Source organism: Leopardus geoffroyi, chromosome B2 (genome assembly GCF_018350155.1).
Source record: "Leopardus geoffroyi isolate Oge1 chromosome B2, O.geoffroyi_Oge1_pat1.0, whole genome shotgun sequence".
Taxonomy (NCBI): domain Eukaryota; kingdom Metazoa; phylum Chordata; class Mammalia; order Carnivora; family Felidae; genus Leopardus; species Leopardus geoffroyi.
Window position 1 is genome coordinate 139,073,625 of NC_059332.1, and position 18,136 is coordinate 139,091,760.

The 18,136-nt window shown below is 37.8% G+C and overlaps 1 protein-coding gene across 4 annotated transcripts in view; it reads right to left on the reverse strand.

The window, feature by feature from the left end:
• Positions 1-18,136, reverse strand: part of IPCEF1 (interaction protein for cytohesin exchange factors 1) — a 185,166-nt gene that overhangs the window by 121,613 nt on the left and 45,417 nt on the right. For all 4 annotated transcript variants that reach the window (XM_045500097.1, XM_045500095.1, XM_045500101.1 and 1 more), the window contains exon 3: positions 6,177-6,220. The gene's annotated coding sequence lies outside the window, so the exon portion shown is untranslated. The remainder of the gene's footprint in view (positions 1-6,176; positions 6,221-18,136) is intronic.

Below are 18,136 nucleotides of genomic sequence, written 5' to 3' on the forward strand. Positions count from 1 at the left end.
AGCCAGGAAATCCTGCCTGCAGCGTTGGGAAAGTCGCTTGTCATTTTTTCTGGGGTTTGAGCCATGAGGACCGTGCGAGCCTGGAGTTAGCAGTGGCCATCTTGGTGACCTGGTGGGAAGAATAAATGGGAAGAGAGCTTCCAGAGATGGGGAAAAAAGAAATCTTCCTGCACCACAAAATGCTGAACCAGACATTTTTAAGAAGATGTACAGCTGAACATGATGAATAGGACTTGTGGAATTTCGGAATTGCAAAGGCATACGAAGAATTCTAAAAGTTTACAGACAGGATAAAATGGTATTATCTACAAAGAAGCAAGAATAAGAATCACATCAGATTTCCAACAGGCATCATGGAATGTTAAAGGGTATTGGAGCAATGCCTTCTAAGTTCTCAATCAAAATAAATGTGTACATAAAATTCTATAATTCAGACACACAATCAGTCATGAGGGTAAAATAAAGACATTTGCAGACATGTTTATTCCCCGTGTACCCAATATGAAAATATTGCTTGATAAAATACTTTGATAAATGGAAAAAGAAACTTAAGGAGAAAAATGAGATATAAGAAAGGGAAAAAAAACCATGAGATTAAGATTCAGGAAAAGATGAGCATATAATGGAGGGAAAAAGTATAAAATAAATTAAGGACAATCTATTAAAACTGATCTAAAGTATAGTTCCTTATTTCCATACAATATCCCTTGCGCTGATTTTGCAATCAATCCTTACTGCATTTGGAGTCTCATTTAAGTTCTAGTTATGGTTTTATAGAAAAGAAAAAGAAATAATGAAGTATGATTGATAATACAAATGAAGCCTATAGATACATTGACATATGATGGCCATTTTTTCCATAGACATTTTTTTCATGGTTGATTACATCTATACCTTTACTAATTCCTTCTCAATAATCCTTATTTTATTTATTCCTTCCTAAAATTACCACATTAAAAATGTGAAATTAATTACTAAATTAATAAAAAGATGAAAATTACTTACCTACATAGAAAAACATAAAGAATTATGAATGTGACTGATTTCAAAAGGAAAATTGTTTTATAGAGATGCCTAATCCAAAACTCCAGCAGAACTCATCAAAGAGAAAGTTATTGGTGCTTATTAAATCTAGGTTCTCTCTCCTCCCTCAGACCCCAGGAAGACCACCAGCCCCAGGTTGTTGGGAAAGGCGGTGCGACTACCTCTGGCCCATGGGCTCTGAGTGGAGGTGATGTGCATCACTTCCAGTTTGGAGAAGAGTATGAGTGCTCCACATTCCTTTTCCCTGTCGTGGCAAACCCTGAAGCCATCTGCTGCCATGGTGGTGCCACAAGGAGATGGGACTTCCATCAGCTCACCCCTCTAAGAGACCACGTGGAGAAGAAGGGCCTTCCCCTTCTCATGGGACTGGCATTGAACATATAGCGTGAATAAGAAATAAAAATTCCTTGTGGTAAGCCACTGAGGCTTCAAAGTTAATTTGCTACCACAGCATAGCCTAGGCGCCCCTGACAAGCGCTCCTTGTGCCTTACTAATCATTTACAAAAGTCTTTGCTACATTTTTTAAGTTCTATTTAAATTCCTGTGTAAAGTAAACTGACATATACCCAAGGTTGTCAGTCCCTTTTATGAACACTTTAGTTGGAAAGTGGTTTTCTTAGGGAAGACATTGATATTTCAACGGAGCATAGTAAACAAGTGAACTAATAAACAAATGAAATCTCTGGCAACCAGAATACTTTTGTTCCATAAGTAAGCTTATTCCTCCTCCTTTCTACGCTCACTGTCCATAAACAATAAATGCAGAAGATTTTCTGAGAAAGTGACCCACTAATTTCTGGAAATAACCTCAAAAGACTGTGAGATTTTCAGCTAATAGCTTCTCAGTTTGGGAATTGGGTTCTGTCCCTTAGAAAGCTGTATCTGTATTTTTGAACCAAAATATTAAAAAGCACAAATATTATTTAACCAGAAAAAATAATACCACAAATGTTAACCTGTTCTCTTGATAATTGGAAAAGCTTTAGATTCTGTTTCAATCCTCTATATAAGTATTTTTTCAGCTAGTCATTTCTTTCTTTGTAATCCAGTGTCCCCATTCCTGGTCACATTGGTGTATTTTGTGCAAAAAAAAATTACAAGCCTTCAGAAGAAAACATATGTGGTCATCTATTCCTTAACTGCCAGCGCATAGGAATTTAATATAGAGTTTATTTTAAACTAAGCCAATAAATCCTTGGAGTCCAAGTTGTTTTTCCATTAGAGGTATGAAACTTGGCCCCACATGTTTCTGTTCTGGAAAAAGTCCACTGACGCTCTGAATCACCTGGTAACATAAATTAACATTAAGTAGGTCTTAGAACATAGCCTTCATAGGCACAGCAGGAAAAAAATGAATTGGAAAAATATAACCTTACATTCAAAATGCATTCACTTCAAACTTCACAATATTCGCTGCCCAGTAGGAATATGTCAAAATAATTAGACAAGCATTCTGTACTTAACAATTCCATGAAAAGTGTTGGTTGGAATGTAAAATGGTACAGCTGTTGTGAAAAACAATTTAAAATTTAAAATAGAATTAACATATGATCCACCAATTCCACTTCTGGGTATTTACCCATAAGTATTTTAAAAGCAGGGTCGCAATGAGATATTTATACATCTATGCTCACAGCAACGTTATTCACAATAGCTAAAATGTGGAAGCAACCCAAGTGTCTATCAATAGATAAATGGATAAGCAAAATGTGGTATATACACACAAGGGAGTATTATTTAGCCTTTTAAAGGAAGGAAATGTTGACATGTGCCAAAGCATGGATGAGCCCTGAGGGCATTAGGCTAAGTGAAATGAGCCAATCACAAAAAGAAAAATACTGTACAATTCCACTTACAGGAAGGACTTCCTAGCACATCAAAATCTAAAGACAAAAAAATATAATGATGGTTGCCAGGGGCTGAGGGGAAGGGAAAAGAGGGGAAGAGAGTTATTGTTTAACGGGTGTAAAGTTTTAGTTCTACAAGATGAAAAGAGTTGCAGGGATGGATGGTGGTGATGGCTGCATGGTAACGTGAATGTGTTTAATACCACTGAATTTTACACTTAACAATGGCTCACACAGGGGGGGTGCCTGGGTGGCTCAGTCAGTTAAGCATCCCACTCTTGGTTTTGGCTCAGGTCATGATCTCCATCCAGCACGGAGGCTACTTGGGATTCTCTCTCCCCTCCACCTCAGCCCCTCTCCTGCTCTCTCTCTCTCTTTTTCTCTCTCTCTCAAAATAAATAAATAAACTTTAAAAATGGCTCACACAGTAAATTTTATGGCTCACACAGTAAATTTTATGGTATGGGTATTTTACCACAATTTTAAAAAGTGAAGAAAAATTCTATGAAGAACTAAAAATAATCACGGAACCAGAAATGTAGGCATGTGAAAATGAGAATTAAATGTGAACTGCCTACTCTCATTACACACTTGGACTGAGAATTATGCCTTTAATATATCTGAGTGACCATAAAATCGCTTAATGACGATAGTAAAGATGAAAATTATTACTATGCTTTTGCATCAAGTTGGAAGACATTGTATTACCCTAGTAGCTGTTCAAGACTTTCTCTTAGGTAAACATCTAGCTTTGCTAGAGAAATAATAATTTTTCTATTAATAAGCCCCTTTGTTGTAAAATCTTACGTCCAGAAGTGTTTAAATGCATGCAGAAAGGCCTATGTAAGGCAATGAGAGGAAGATGGAAAATTGGGCCCAGAAAATGAGGAAAAATGGTGTGACAGAAGTGACATCCACAATGTTGGGGTAAGTAGAAATTAATCAACAGTCTGAGCTTTGTCTTCACGTTGGCTTCAGGTAGAACCAAGACAGCATCAAGAAACTTGAAGAGGTTGGTTGCTAGAAACTCATAGAAATCATTGTCAGATGTATTGTACTCTTACGCATCATAAATCTGGGGGATTAGTGACAACTGTGTAAGTATCTCCAAGAGGCACAGATGCCCCAGCTGATGACAGTATCATTCATTCATTACTATCAACTAACATTTGTTGAATGTCTATATACTATCTGTTGTTCCAAGAGCTATAGTCATATTAACTCATTAAATCCTTGCATCAGCTTTATGAGGTACTATTACTGTCTCCGTTCAACATTTATGAGGCACATAAATGTTAAGTAAAATGACCAAGGTCACATAGGTCGTGTCAGAGATGAGATCAAACCCAGTCCGTCTGAGTTCAGAGACTCTCATTTTCACCACTATACTCGGTCTCTGATTTTGTTCAGAGCAAGAATTTCTATAATCTTTAGCAAAACTGAGATTACCTAATGTGGTCATTGGCTAAGTATCATCATCCATAAGAATTATCAAATTTTACATTACAAGAGACCAGAGAGTTCATCTAACCTGGTCTTTCTACCAACACAGGGTTCCCTCATAACATACCTTTTTCTGATAACAAGCTGGGCTCTTTCGGTTACCTTTCATAATGAGGAGGCCCCTGATCTAAGGATCAGAAATGTTTTGCTAGAAAAAGTACTTGGTAATTGACAACTTCTAGAGATGGTAAAATCTACCATTTTTTTCAATACCTTCTGGTAACTAGTTTGTAAATCATCAATGAAAAATGTATGTATAAAAAGTATCCCTTGAAATTCCTCAACAAAATATTGAATGATGGCCAATAAAGCATTCTTTACCATAAAAGGAAACGTGAGAGTTTTCTTGACCTGAATCACATAATGTGTCTCATGAATAAATATATATCTTAAGTACACACAAGTTGAAACAATAAGACTTTATGTGTTTGAAGACATCTAAACAGTAAACATATGCACCAAAACTAATTTTTTGTCAGTAACTTGGACAACAAGAACAATGGGTTTTAACAATTATAGAAGGAAAAGAGAGGGAGATGGTCACCAAAATGAATGATGGTGACTAATTGGTCATGGGTAGCAATGTTTCAAAGACAGTTGCAATATAATTGGGAGTGGTAGAAAATACATACCAGGGTCAATAGTGATCATTCTTGTTATGGTTTGGCTAATAGAACAATAATAGTTAAATTCATATATTAATATTTTCTGAAAAATTACCAGACTTTCAGTTATATCCATAGAGTCACACACCAAAACAATGTGTCCTTGATAGATAGCTCTGAAAAGAATGCTTCCCATGCATTCCCCAGCAAGTTTAGAATTGTATTTCATCTTTAAAAAGGAATTAAACCAAACAAGAGATGGATGTCTTAGGAGCAAAGAAATACAATAATTCTTTTAAAATTATTTTATAAATATAAAATCAAAGGAAAAATGAGAACTATACACATATTCAAAGAACTAGATCCATTAGTGCCTAGATCCATTAGTGATGAACTTTAAAGGCAAGAACATCTTAAGATTATCTTACTTTTATGATTATTAAATATAAATATTTTATTTGAATCAGTAGTAAATTTAGATTGGTAAATGCCTCATTTTCTAGATCATTTGACTTGCACTTGAGCATCTAAACACATACTTGCTTATAAAGTAGGTTCTTCACACAATTATACATCTATGGTACTTTGGTAGTTATGGTATGTTCCTGACCACCAAGGAGATCAAAAAAGATCATTCCATATATAAACTGCTTTACTAAAAAATCCTCCCACTGAGGGGCGCCTGGGTGGCTCAGTTGGTTAAGCGTCCAACTTTAGCTCAGGTCATGATCTCACACTATGTGAGTTCAAGGCCCGTGTCGGGCTCTGTGCCGACCGCTCAGAGCCTGGAGCCTGCTTCCGATTCTGTGTCTCCCTCTCTCTCTGCCCCTCCCCTGCTCATGCTCTGTCTCTCTCTGTCTCAAAAATAAATAAAAACATTTAAAAAAATGTTTTTAAATAAAAAAAAAAACCCTCCCACTGAAAAGCAATTACCACCATGAATCCACTTTCAAGGGAAATCCAGAGCACCAAAGATGAGTGGTTATTCATTAAGACTATTAGCTTCCCTCTGCATTAATATTAGGCAAAGCATAAATATTGGCTGTTACAGGAAAATAAACACAGACTATTACAATTTGGTTCACAAATCAGAATAACAAAGTAGAGTACAGGCCCTTCAGTTCATAAAAGTCACTAAAAGAAAGAATTCGTTTTGAGGAATTTTCAATTACATACCAAAAAGCTGTGAGTGTCCTCGTTCCAGCTCTCTTGCCTCTGATCTGTACAAGAAAAAGACAAGAAAGGGGTCATAATATTTCTGCCTGGACCCAACTGCCTAGGAGGAAGTCAGAATCCTATTACATCCAAGAAGAGGTAACAAAATCATAACTCACTCATCCTAATAACTATCCAAATAAAAAATGAGACAAAAAGTTCCATCTCCCCAAAAAGAACAAGACCTAGGTAGTAAACTAGCAGGAAAATCATTAAACTGAGATCCCCTGGAACTGAATGTTTTCTAAAAGATAAAGTGAAAATAATGTTCAAGTCCCTTTGAACACTCCTCAAGATAGATTTTTACTTTGCTTTTAAGTATCTTGAACGATGTGCACGTGGATTCAGAACTTCCATCTGTTTTCCTGGAATTCTGTCAGTGGGAAAATGTTTCATATTAGTAATAATCATCCCACTCATTGCCTAAATCATAAGTTTTTAAAAGTACAGGCTTTTGTAAGACTTCATTTTTTAGAGCAGTTTTAGGTTTACAGTAAAACTGAGAGGAGGGCACAGAGATGTCCCCTATGTCCCCTGCCCGCCCACGTGCATAGTTTCCCCCATTATTAACATCATTCACCAGAACAGTATATATATATTTTTTACCAAGGATGAACCTACACTGACACATCATAATCAGCTTAAGTCCATAGTTTATCTCACAGTTCACTATTTGCGTTGTACACTCTACGTTTATAGAAAAATGTACAATGACCTGTATCTATCATTATATCATATGTTATAATATCATATGATATAATATTATAGCATTTTCATCACCCTCAAAGTCCTCAGTGCTCTGTGTATTCATTCATTTGTCCCACTCCTACAACCACTGAACTTTTATTGTCTCCATAGTTTTGCCTTTTCCAGAACGTCACATAGCTGTAATCATATAGTATGTAGCCTTCTCATACGGGCTCCTTTCACCTAGTAATACGCATTAAAGTTTCCTCCGTGTCTTTTCATGGCTCAATAACATATTTCTTTTTAGCACTTACTAATATTCCATTTTCTAAATGTATCAGTTTCTTTATCCCTTCACCTACCAAAGGGCATCTTGGTTGCTTCCAAGTTTTAGCAGTTGTGAATAAGCTGCTGTAAACATCCATGTGCAGATTTTTGTGTGGACATAAGTTTTCAATAGGGAAAATCAATGAAACCAAAAGCTGGTTCTTTGAAAAGATCAATAAAATCAATTAACCTCAAGCCAGGCTAACTGAGAAAAAAAATGAGAGAAGACACAAGTTACTACTATCAGAAATGAAAGAGGTGATATGACTACAGCTTCCATGGAAACTGATTAATTGCCTGTTTTCCATTTCATTGACTTTTGCTAATATTATTCTTTCTTTTCTTCTTACTTTGGATTTAATTTGTTCTTCTAAGTTCCCAAAATGGAAACTTAGGTTATTGATTTTAGATCTTTCTTCTTTTCTAATATATGCATTCCATTCTATAAATTTCCTTCAAGCACCACTTTTGCTGCAAGATTCTTCTTTTTTAAGCCTATATATTTATATCTCACAGTACAATGAGATGGTAGAAAAACATGATCTGTAAAGGACAGATATATCTCAGGATGATCTGTTTTTTAATGACTCGAGTGTTTTGAGGATTTAGGTTTTTTAACTTTATAAATTTTCCTCCAAGTTTTCATTTTGAAAAAAATTTTAAACCACAGAAAAGCTGTGGGAATATTTAACAATGAACACCTGGAAAGCCTTCACTAGATTCCAGAGTTATTATCATTTTGCCACATTGGCTTTATTTCTCTGTCTATATATGTAAATATTTTACCAAACCATTTGAGAATTGCTTACAAAGATGGTTCATCCCTAAGAACTCTAGCATGGCTATCACCCCAAACCTGTCAGAATGGCTAAAATCAACAACACAAGACACAATAGGTGTTGTCAAGGATGTGGAGAAAAGGGAACTCTTTTGCACTGTTGATGGGAATGCAAACTGGTGCAGCCACTCTGGAAAACAGTATGAAAGTTCCTCAAAAAGTTAGAAATATAACTACCCTATGAATCAGCAATTGCACTACTGGGTGGTTATCCAAAGAATACTAAATTACTACCCAAAGGGATACATATACCCCAATGTTTTATAGCAGCTTTATCTACAATAGCCAAATTATGGAAACAACCCAAGCGGAAGAGGTGATGTGTGTGTGTGTGTGAGTGATGGAATGTTACTCAGCCATAAAGAAGAATGAAGTCTTGCCATTTGGAATGACATGGATGGAGCTAGAGAGTATTAACTAAGCGAAGTAAGCCAGTCAGAGAAAAACAAATACCATATGTTTTCACTCATATGTGGAATTTAAGAAACAAAGCAAACAAACAAAGGGGGGGGGGGGAAGAGAGGGGGGAGGCAAACCAAGAAACAAATCTTAACTCTAGAGAACAAAATGATAGTTACCAAAGGGAGATGGTTGGGGGGATGGGTTAAATAAGTGATGGATATTAAGGAGCGCACTTGTGATGAGATGAGCACCGGGTGATGTAAAGGAAGTGTTGAATCACCATATTGTATACCTGAAACTAACATCACAGTGTATGCTAACTAACTGGAATTTAAATAAAAACTAAAAAGCACAACTTTAGTATGTACCTCCTAAGAACAAATATCCTACCATAACTACAAAATAATAAACACACTTAGGAAGTTTGATGTGATATTATTATCTAATATGCAGTTCATATTTTCCCAATTGTCTCAGTCTGGGTATTATATTTTATTTTAAATCCAGGATTCAATCAAGGATCACTATTGTATATATTGTCATATGTATATATTTCCTTTGTCTTTGACAATTGACATTTTTGTAGAGTCCACACCAGTTGTTTTTTGTGTAATGTCCCTCAAATTAAGTTTATCTAATTGTCTCCTCACAATTACACTCAGGTGACAATTTTAGCAGAGGCACACATGTGAAGTTGGAATGCTTTTCTTCTTTATATACATTAGAAAAAGTACAAAATAGGTTGGATTAATATTTTCTTTCAATCACTTAATAACACTTCATGACTGCCTCCTGCAAAGTAAATTAGTGTCACAGTTTGCAATTTACAAAACGCTTTGACATGGATTCATTTACTCAATTTGCACAACTCCACTAGGTAGGTATTTTTAATCACCTTTTCTGTTTGAATGAAAATGTATCCAAGTTTACAGAGCTACGAAGACTATATCTGTGGCCAAAATTTAAGCACAGTCATACTGTAAATCTCATCCTGAGTAAGAAGCCCTGTGCTTTCATATCAAATAAATCTAGACAATTTTTCTCTTTTACAACCTGCACTCGCCATCGTCCTAACTTTGTACCTTACAGTTCTAGTATGTTAAATTACAAGGCAATGCAATATTATGCCTTATCAAAACATTTTCTAACTATTGTGATTTGAAATTACAATAATCAAGTCAGAAACAATATAAAAGGAGATGAATGTTAGCCGTATTGAATGCCAAGTAATTGGCTTTTGTTCACTTTTATGTCTTTGCATTTGGTGCAACTGGTAATTCACCAGCTCTTCTTTTCTCCCCAGAGCAAGACTTTCTTTCTTTCTTTCTTTCTTTCTTTCTTTCTTTCTTTCTTTCTTTCTTCCTTCCTTCCTTCCTTCCTTCCTTCCTTCCTTCCTTCCTTCCCTCCCTCCCTCCCTCCTTTCTTTCTTCTTTCTTTCTTTCTTTCTTTCTTTCTTTCTTTCTTTCTTTCTGTCAATTCCTTCTGCTTCCCAAAGCATGAAAACAACATTGTCTCATAGCATAGTAATCAGTATTGGGACAAGAACTTCTAAGCATATGAAATTAATTACTTTTTAATTTTCCTTTTACTTTTGGACCACAGTCCCAACATTGTTTAGTTTAGGATAAAACTAAGAAAAGTTTTGGTTATCAGTATATGTAACTTGATTCACAACTAATGCATAGATCCTTAAGTAGACATTCCAGCCAGAAAGAACACAAACAGGTTTTCTTCTCTGTGAGTCATGGGTCGTCATGGAAGTAAAAGCCAGACAACTTTTATAGTAATACCGAAATTTAAAAGCAGTATCACTCATGTCCAGGGAAGGTGCCTGGGTGGTATTACACTCAGACCACCAGGTCTATCTGGATGGTATTTACCCTCAGACATACTATCTAAATCATATGGAGTTTGGAAAGACCTTGAGGAAGCAGGGTGACATTTTCCTCTGATGAAAGCCACTTTGCCCCCTCCAAGGAGCCTGAAGCTGAGATGACAGATCAAGGTCCACTTACTCTTTCATCCATGGACAATTTATCAGCACTCAGTGATCTGAATGCCTCATTCCAAAGTCAAAGAGTAATTTCAAATGCCTAAATAGTGGGTGTGATTTATTGTCTTTGTCCAGTGTTCAATTTCATATAGAAGCAGAGACAGAAACCTGAAAATACTTAATGAAGGAATAAATCTTTTTTTTTCAACTTGCACAGAGTTCTGCAAGCATATTATTTTCTTGTGAACTGGCATATTATTCATCTCCTTAAAAGAAAAATCTATATTTTAATCCTAGAAAAAGCATTATTCTCATTCTTCATTTGGACTAGTGTTCTAGGCCAAATACAGTAAAGGAAGTTGCATCTGATAATTATGGCTTCAGTATATAAATTGTAGCCAGACAGAACGAGTGATGAAAATTTCTTCAGCTATACAGTCTTTAATAGAACATGTATCATTCATTTTTTTCCACCAATCCTCAACAGACTATTATCTTCAAATAACAATGAGAGGCTGCCTGCAGTTAATTTAATCACTGTAATTTCCTCCCAAATAAAGACTGATGTCTACTGAAAATTATTCCAATTATGTCTTTGAAAATGAGTTCAAAATTGTTAAAATTACTACTTTCAATACTATATTAACCTCCACCAAGTGTTATTAGTTATTCTCACGATCTTCCTGGAGCAAAAAATGACATTGCTGCCAGTTTTTTCATTCGGTAAAAATTCAACTTCGAGATGCCACAAATATTTTTAAAACTTTGCTCAAGTTCAATCAGCCTAAGGTTTAATCTAACCTTTTTCTAATACATCCTGGGAAGCAATTTCTCTGCTTAAAAACAAAAACACAGCCAAAATTCATCACATTGGATCACATAAAATCAAATTACATAACCACTTGAAAATAAGTAGGGAGAAGGGATCTCCCAGAAACAATGATGAAGATAAAAATAGGCAACACTTACTGAACGCTGATTATTACTCAATTTGTGCAGGCATGTGCTAAATGCTGTATGATCATTTCGTTTTCACAACAACCCCAATGAAGCTGGTCCTGGTTTTATTCCCATTTTACAGATGAAGACTTCTGCTCTGGCTGGTGTTTCCTGCTCACAGGTGGCTGCTGTGAGCCCCCAACCTCTGCCAGACCACCACCACCACCCCCCCACACACACACACACCTGTTTCTGACCATTACTTTTTAAAAAAAAATTTTTTTTAATGTTTATTTTTGAGAGAGAGAGAGACAGAGCGTGAGCCGAGGAGGGGCAGAGAGAGGGGGAGATACAGAATCGAAAGTTGTCAGCACAGAGTCCGACTTGGGACTGACAGACCGGGAGATCATGACCTGAGCCGAAGTGGGACACTTAACTCACTGAGCCACCCAGGTGCCCCTGTTTCTGACCATTCCTTTGACGACTCTCCACAGTGATACATGCCTTCCTTTGGCCACAGCTCTCGCCCTTAGGAATCCACAGACACTCTAGAAGAGAGAGGGGGGCTACGGCGGGGCAAGAACAGGGAGGGTCAAGGCCAGAGCAACGCTTCCTGCCACGCGGCCAGACTTCCTCACCCATCTAGGCTTTTACCAGGGTTCCCAAGGCTCTCCCTGTCCAGCTCCTTTTGGGGACCCGGGCTTCAGTCACGTGTGTAGTGTCTAAATCTCAACTGCGGGAAAGTTTAGCCCCTCTTCCCCAGGGTTTGGGACCCCGTGCGGTGCACCTGATTCAGCCAGAGTCCTTTCTGAAGCGGTCCAAGGGCTCACCCAGCGCTCTCTGCCTGCGGGAGGCCACCTGCTTTGACGCGCGTGCGCATTAGCAGTGGGCTGGCTGCAGCCTAACCTCGCAGATCTTGCTGGCCGACTCTCACCCGGACACGGTTCAAGACAGTGTTACTTTCAATAATTTGGAATAATTATAAACTATAACAAACAAATATGAATTATTCCAAATTATTAGCTACGCGTAGGAGGCAAAATGCATGACTCTCAAACTTATCCATATTTGACCCTTGATGTACTGTGAGCTCTGTGATACATTTGATGACGATGAAGTCAAAGCACTGGGAACAAGAAAAGGACGAAAAGGAAGTTGAAGGAAAGGAGGCCGCGGGGGTGAGGAATTTCAAGGGTGTATTATTGTAGGGACTTTGACCGCCAGAAAGCGGCATGAGGCCGGGAAGGGAGCTGCCCCAGAAGGGGGACATAAAGAAGGCAGGAGAATTCTAAGAACAAAATTCACTTCTGAGTTTTGCCACTCCCTACTCTGCTTCTCTCAGAGGCCAAAATCACATCTTTTAACCTTATTAGTCCACCCCCAAAGTTCTGCCACCTTCCCTAGGCACTCCCCTGAGTAGAGACTCATCGGTGTCAACTTCCTCCAGGGAGGAAAATTCTTCTGTACCTCTCTCTGACCAAACTGTGTGTGTATTCCACATAAAATGCTGCTTGCCTGGATATCAGTGTCCCGGGTTTTGGGTAAAGGCAAAGAACACACCAAAGAGAAAGAGACTGACAGGAGCTGCCCACGCCCAACTTCCTGTTGTGGGAGGGAGGAGTAGTTGCAGGAGTAGCCTGCAGATGCTAAATGTTTATTACACAGTACACCTTTCCCCTTCTCTTCTCTTCCCTATTGGTCTAAAGTCACTACATTTCTAGCTGTTTGGTCCTTCTTGCCTAGAGCTGCCTCCTGATCATCACCATGGCTTGATTAAACCCATAGTTGATATGCACGTCTGACAATGGTGCCTTCTATTGAGTGTTGTTGGAAGGCACATTTTCAGGACCCGTGTTCAGCATGTCCTTACCACAAAGTTGGCTCTGCCAGTAATTACAGCATCTATTCCACTTCTTAGAAATAAAACTTTTGATACCAGAAAAAAAAATTGTCTGCCTTGTTATAAACTTTAAAACGCAATAGAAAAGTTACTAAAAAACGAAAATCACCTATAATCTCAAAGCCCAGAGACACCCATTCTTAATGTGTATTTCCTGCCCCATTTTCTTTCCATTCATCTGGAAAATTTATAATGCAACCAGAGGTATTCTGTACATATAGCTCTGTGTCTACAAGGCCTAATCGTAGAGCTTGGCATGGATGTGGATTACAGCTAATATTTGAGCTGCTTGACAACACACATTTAGAACCTTTAATCACAGCAGAGGCCGTGACATTCCACTAACTTTGTCAGGCATGTATGAGATTTTTAGGCAGCACCCTAATGAGCCGTAATGTTCTGAAGAGCATTCTTTTCTTATCTCAGTTGTTGAGCAGGAGATCCTAGGGTGCAGAATAATCTGAAAGTCCACATGTACCTTTTCAGTGTTTGAAAACCAGCACATAAAGCACAAAAGTGCCTTTGAGAACAAGATCAGTAACATTTTTAAGGCTCAATGGTCGGAGCAACCTCAAATATTTCATGGTTTGAAGGTGTTGTTTGCTTTTAGGGAAAGAGCCACATAAACAGCAGAATGCAAAGATTGTTTACCTCAAATTCACTGTTAAAGGAAAGCGTAAGATTCAGGATCATCCGGCCCAATTTTAGAGAACCTTAAAATAATTTCCTTAAAAAAATTTAAGGACACATTAGAAAATATATTGGCGTGATATTTCACATACACACCACCTTAACAATTTCTCAAGTTGTCCCTCAAGTGTCTTTTTAGAATTGGTTTGTAGAAAACTTAATAATAACTCAAGCTAAATTTAAGCCAGCTGCTTAACTTTAACTTCCCCAACACTTCATGAGTTATTATATAATCAATTATATAATCTCAAATCAAGAGGACATTTTTATTTGTTGAGAATGTGCCAAGTTAATTCAACTGAAAAATGATGCAAACCCAAAAGAAAGCAAAGGAAGTGGAGAGTAGCCTTCCTTTAAAAAATGAAAAACTGTTAAGGGTCTCCTATCCTTTCAATGGAGTACGAGCAACTCCTATTTAGATCACCAGCATCAACATTTCTCCTTTTCTCCTCTCTCCCTCCCTCCCTCCATTCTCTCTCTCTCTCTCTCTCTCTCTCTCTCACACACACACACACACACACACATACACACACACACACAATATCAAAGGAATAAACGACGCCTGTATTTCTATTTGTTGGGGTTCTTCACCCAGAAGCTCTCAGCAAATATCACAGAAAGGTTGTGACTCATCCATGACTTAAAATGCTGTCATCAATGGTTAGCCTCCTGAAACTCTGAATAGTCAGTCCCCAGCAAGTGCTTCATGAAGTTGGGTATGTGCTCTGTGCCCAACCACGTGACAGTTCTGTGTGGGCAAAGGAAGAGCCTCGGGAAGGGCTGCTGAGTGCCTGGGCAGGATGGACGTCTCTGCACTTGTTGGTTTCACCTTGGACTCCAGAGCATACTTGTCTCCAAAGAAAGAGTTCTATGACTTAAAAAAAAACTCTTTAGAAATTGTGACTCTATATCCTTCCTCTAATTTATTTTATCTAATTTATTTTTCCAAAATTCAGACATTCTATGCCTAAATAATCTATAAGATCCATCATTGGATTAGTACACAGAAAATGAAAACCCATTTTTAGAATTGTTATAAACCATTTGAAGCTAACACGGACATATTACCACATCCAGTCCACCACCTCATCGCTCATTTTCTGAGCCCTTATGTACAAAGGAGGAAATTTTTCCCACTACTGTATATGGTGTTCACATCTCCTTCCAGAAGGAAAGGACAGATTCTCTTCATCTCCATTAAAAATAAAATGCAGGTTTGGCCTCTTTGTGGATAAAGACCAAAAAAGAGGAAATTTTAGGTTAAATCATTATATTAAGAGGATTCTCACTTATTCTGAATCTCTGAACATTTTTATTTTCAATTTATTTGAATGTAGGCATTGAGAGAAATGGATTTTGTTTTCTTTAACAAACAAGCAAAGTAGATACATCCCATCCAAAATATATTCAAACAAATAAACACTGTGCTTCCCGTGGGCTTTGAAGAAGCAGACATTTCATGTACCTTAGCAATTTATTCTGCTTTTTGATGAAATCAACAGACACTCCCCTTCCATAGGTAATACAATTATAATTATTATATTCAAAAACAATAGCTTTTATGGTTGCCAGCCAGGAGTGTTAAACCCTAGCTGGCTTTGGAGAAGTTACCTTGGTACTTGAACCCTGAAAAGAAGAGCTACAGACCAACTATTCTAAACCCAAAGTAAATTTCTTTTTTACACTTAACTCCACATTTAACTGGCTTGTAATCAGTAAATCTATAAAGTAAGTTAACTCAGCCACTTTCCAAAGCATATATTTTACAGCCAGTTGCCTTGGGGCATTTGCCAGAAAGTTATATTAATCAGTTAAAATATTCCATGTGTGCTATACTGCGTTTTATAGTTGAAATGAGCATACGGTCCTATCAGGTTTAAATTTTCCTTCATAAAAATCACTGTAGTCATATTGTGGTCCATGTGTCTGTGGCCTTAAATACCCTTGTATCTGTGAATGGAAATAGATCCCAAACTGTTCCAAGTAGCCTTTTCTCATGCTGCTCTTAGGCTGGTATGTTCTGAGGTATTTGTCTTATTGGAACCTACGGTAAGATTATTCTGCAATTGGGAATGGAGTCTTTCCAGAAGAGAGTATACATTCCCAGTGTCAAAATACTTGGAAAGATTTGGACTCTGAGACACGGTAAGAAAATGTCCCTCTTCTTTTCTGTCTTGGCCTTGCTCTCGTGAGCCTATACCCTAAGGAATCTTACTAGAGGACTCTACGGAGGTGCTATAAAGATGGCTGCAGCCTCATGGAGGCAGTCTTTTGAGTGGGCTGAGAGAGAGGAAAGTGAAAAAACTCTCATGAGGGTGAGCTGTGGCCTACCAGTGCTGAGAGCAGGCATTTCTAGAGATGGACATACTCGTTTTGTAGTTAATGGGATATACTTATGTTGCTCATACTCTCTTCCATGTATAGTTATTACTAGTAGTTCAAGTATGGTGATAACTTCCAGGAACACTCAACTTCCCACTGGCCAATTCCCCTGGCATGGTAACATGCTGGCTCAGGGCCAGATGTCATATTACAGTATAAACAAGTCCCATGTCTCCCTGTGTCTATGGAAGGTGGAGACAAATAAGGCTTCTAATGCACAGAACCAGAAACAAGTTTATGGGAATTCTTCCAAATTGTAAAGCTCATAGTTGAAAGAAACATAAGACCGAAATCCTAAAACTTACATTCCCAGTAATCAACTGGGAAGTCAGAGGTTTTCTAAACAATCAATCAAAAACAAAAAAACAAAAACAGAACAATTCTGATCAACTCATGCTAGATGACAGACTGGATTTTCTATGTTCTATGTTCTATTTTCTATGTTCTCTAGACAAAATGTCTTTACAAAATCATTATATGAAGAAGCAGCCAAATATCCCACAGCCAAAAATGTAGGAGAATGTGTTTTAAGATATGTCAGATAGGTAATTTTAAAATTATCTTATTTTTCTGAGTAATATGTTGCTTTTGGTATTTTGTCAGCTTTTTAAAATCTGAAATTTATTCTCATTTCTGTCTGTCTCTTAAATATTAAGTTTCTCACAACTCTCTCTTTGTAATTTTGTATTATTTCTCCCACAGAAGACTCTCCAAGTTGTATAAGATTCAGGCCCCACACAGTCTGGATCCACCCCGGCAATCCGATTCCTCACAGGAGAGCTTGGTCTCAGATGGACTCTGGCAAATGATGAGGTGGTGGTGGAGGAGGTTGGGGAGGGGCCTGGAAGCTGTACCCACATTTGGGTGGTCATCTCCTTAGAGGGTATATAGATGCCATCGTGGTCGTCAGAGATTTGTGATGTCCTCCAAGGAGCATGAGAATTTCAGGCACAAGATTTGAGGCTGTCTCTGATCCAGGCATCCCTCCAACCTTGAAATATTAGCATTGTGTGTTGTGTTGTTAAACGTGCCTGCAGGTTTCTTGTTCTCCAAGCTGGGGAAGCATTTGGTTAATCTGCAGCATAGAAGATCTGCATTCCCCTGCTTGCCAAGAGCCTTAAATCCAACTGGCTCGTTCTCAATCCATGTCAAACACTCAGTTACAATAAGCAGCACTTCTATAAAGTGCCTAAAGGCATATCCATTACTCTATATCCCAGAGTTATTTACTACTCAAAGTGCTGAGGCTTTAAGAGGTCTGTGATTCCTTAAAATGGTAGGCAGAATTTAATAATGTGTGTCTGTATTTGTAGCTCTCATCAGACTCTCAAATTGGTCTGTGACATGTAAAAATGAATAATCTGCATTTCAAGAATAAGTACCTCCAAGGGGGTGGTACCAAAAAAAAAGTAATAATGATACTTTATACCTCCAAAATGGTGTTAAAAACTACACTAGAGTTAAAAAAATTTTTTTCTGTTTTAGAGAGAGAGAGAGCATGTGAGTGAGTGGGGGAGAGGGGCAGAGGGAGAGAGAGAGAGACAAAGAGAGAGAGAATCTCAAGCAGGCCCCATGCCCAGCAAGGAGCCCAATGAGAGGCTCGATCCCACAACTCTGGGATCATGACCTGAATAGAAATCAAGAGCTGGACGCTCAACCAACTGGGCCACTCAGGCCCCCTACACTAGATATTTTTCAATCCATTTCTATATTAAGCTAGGCCAGCAGAAACATATGTCATTGATTTACGCTGAGAAATGATA